Below are 3259 nucleotides of genomic sequence, written 5' to 3'. Positions count from 1 at the left end.
CAAGTAAATAGATGATGCGCAATTTCGCAAATGATTAGGTATGGCTGGCTGTGAGTTGAGAACGAAACCTAAATAGGTGACCAACGAATTTCGGATGCAAATATAACAATCTTTATTTATTATTATTATCTATACTGAAGATAATGTATTTTAGATAAAAAACCTCGATTGAATAAGACAAATCTAAAAAAAAACTTAATAAAAAAATTTGATTGAATTAAAAATATTAAACAAATCTAGATTGAAATTTTTTATAAAACAAAGTTACAAAAAAAATAATATAAATATCTGTATAGTTTGTTTATACATATTCTTTTGGGTGGGGGCTGGAACAACGTACGTTTCAAATTCTGATTTTTAGAATTATTAAGTATATACCTAAAGACCATATTTTCAAATTCCTGATCAATTTGTAGTTTGTAATACTCAAGGACAAGAGACCTTTTTTGTTGTATTTCGGATGTTGTTCCTTATGGTTTAAAGTTCGGATAATTTTAGGCACTTTTGAGCTATTTATAGACATTAATTTTTGGATTTTTTTTTGTTGTAATTCGGTTAAAAACATTCGGAAAAACTTGAAATTTGTATTGTTTACTTATATTAGCCTTACCTAAACATGGTAAAATGTTCAAAACATTTGAGTGACTTTTGAGCTTTTTATTTTATTTTAATTTTTTTAATTTTTATGATATTTCCTAATTATAAATTATAATTATATAAATAACCTATTATTCCTTAGCTGTTCTTATAACGCTTTGTTTATCACCATAGAAACAAACAAAATCATTCTAGTGTAGTACATTTTTCATTTAAAATAGCTGACCTTGACTGACATGACATATCTATAAAAAAAAATCAATATGTATATATTTTACAACACGTATTTCTAAGTTAACATGTATAAAATAAGTAGAATTTTATGTAGGACTAATTTACGGACAAATTACAAATTCAGTATTTAAAGTTATGATATTACTATCAAACTTATCACATAATGATTAGTATTTAATATACTTATTGAATAAAATTGTGAAATTTACAAATAAGACATTTAACTTTGAAATTAATTACACATTATTTTTGTCTAGTACTAATTAATTTTTTTATGTTTAGGATTTTCGCTTTAATCTATCCTTTCGATCAATTTTAGTTGATGGTCCAGGTTTATCTTTTGCTGCTAACTCTTCATCAATTAATAGTTCAAAATTTCCCATTGCCTCTCGAGATGGACATTTATTCCAACGTACATCAGGTATTCCACTGGGTGGTAAAACTATGCTTAACATATTGTCAATCAATTTATACTTTAAAATACGGTCATTAGCTGTAGTAGATGTTAGTGACGGAGATGCATTGACTTCAATTAGCCAGGGTTTTAAATTATCATCAATTATAATGTCATATCCATAACATTCAAAACAATGTCTGTCATTAGCCATTATGTAGCTCACAGATTTTAAAGAATGAACAATCAACCAATCAATATTATCAAAAAGTGCGTCAGTTACTGTTTTTCCTCTTGTGCTTTCCAAAAATAGTCTTAACCCTTGAATGCTTAATTTACCGCCATGCATACTGTTGTATTCATCACCTTGTTTTTGTAAGGAGACATTAGTCAAATGGATCAATAAGTTTTCTATGTCTCCAACACTAGTGTTATATTTGACTGTACAGAACCGACAAAAGCCTGACTTAAACAAGTATGCTTTTAATGGACGAAAAGATGTGACCAAAACATATAAACGAAGATCAAACTTTTTACAACCAATGAGTAATGGATTATCAATATATTTAGATATAACATATGATTCCTTTATGGCAGATGTATTGAAATTATTATTTTTGCCTTCTCTAAACCATTTCTTCAATTTTGATAATTTATTAACGAGGAATATTCCAGTTCCTTGAGATTTTCCAACTGGTTTTATAATCCATGTACTTGGGCCGACTTTGCGGTATTCTTCTACAAACAAATTATAGTCTGCTGGTAACACAAATGTAACTGGAATAAAATCTAAATACAAGTATTTTCCATCTAAACGCTTGGCAAATGGATCTCCCTCTCTTTCGAGTCCACGTCTGTAACGATTAATATTTTTAACCAACATATCTTTACGACTGACTTCATAATGGTTGGGAAAATGATTGATCATTTGGCTGTCGCGCATTCTATAGCCGCTATCAACACTAAATAAACTACGACATGTTTGTATACCAGCCCAAAAAAAATTCCAATTATCATCAGGGCCAACGTGTACCCAGCCTCGTTTCTCGAAATTACTTAGTACAACTGTTCTGTCAACATCCGTACAATATGTTATTTTCATTTTAATGATAATAAACAACAATTTTAAATAAAGGTTTTAGTTAAAAATGAAAAGAAGACTACAGGTTAAAATTAAAAACTTTAATGTATATTGATCAAACAATATGTTATAGATAAAAGTGTCCATGGTTACAAAAACTATAGGTACTAAAGTTGTTTCGGTGAGGAAATAAATTTCAGTGGACTGTATTTTTTGTATTTTTTGATATATTCAATATAGAATAAATATTATAATTTATTAATAAAGGTACTGCGACAGTCACCAAAATATAATAATTTATGTTAGGTTTGAATCGTAATAATAAATAATAATATGTATGAAGTTTATCTGTGCAAGTCTGCCCTGGGTGGGTGTTGCTGCAGAAAGCTCCGTTGAACATACTGACGAGATTTGGTGCTCCGCACTCGTATTATAAGCTTGGTCTCGCCCGCTGCGTTACTGCTGCTGCTGCTGCTGCTGCCCTGTCCACTGCGTTCTATCGTTGTAGGTCCGTGTGCGATGAGGCCGGTGCCGTGTTCTGTGACTGATTCGGTTGGCGCCGGACTGCTGGGCACCGGACTAGTGTCCAAGTACAAGTAACCAGTGTTGGGAAAAGATAATCAAAAAATCATCTAGATAAGATACCAAATAATTCATTCAAAATTTATCTAGATAAGATAAAATATAACATAATTTTTTTTATCTAGATAAAAAAAATAGATAATTTGTTTTTAAATTATATTATAAATAATGTAATTTATTAGTTATTATTACTAATTAGGTAATATTTATTAATTAATAAATCCTTAATGTTATTTTTCAACTAAAATAATATACAGTTTTAATTTTTAATAGGTACAACTTGAATAAAAATAAAATAACAAAATAAAACTGACAATATTTCAGTAAATATTTCTTTTTTTAACTATAATAATATTGATATTTGGAATCAC

General features: G+C 28.8%; 1 pseudogene; it reads right to left on the bottom strand.

Annotated features, from left to right (window-relative positions):
• Nucleotides 1–851: 851 nt before the first annotated feature.
• Nucleotides 852–2385, bottom strand: LOC100163136 (annotated as a pseudogene).
• Between the last annotated feature and the right edge of the window lie 874 nt (nucleotides 2386–3259).

The sequence above is a fragment of the Acyrthosiphon pisum genome, chromosome X (assembly GCF_005508785.2).
Source record: "Acyrthosiphon pisum isolate AL4f chromosome X, pea_aphid_22Mar2018_4r6ur, whole genome shotgun sequence".
NCBI lineage: Eukaryota > Metazoa > Arthropoda > Insecta > Hemiptera > Aphididae > Acyrthosiphon > Acyrthosiphon pisum.
The sequence above is the reverse complement of the archived record's forward strand: the minus strand, read 5'-3'. Positions and strand labels throughout refer to the sequence as shown.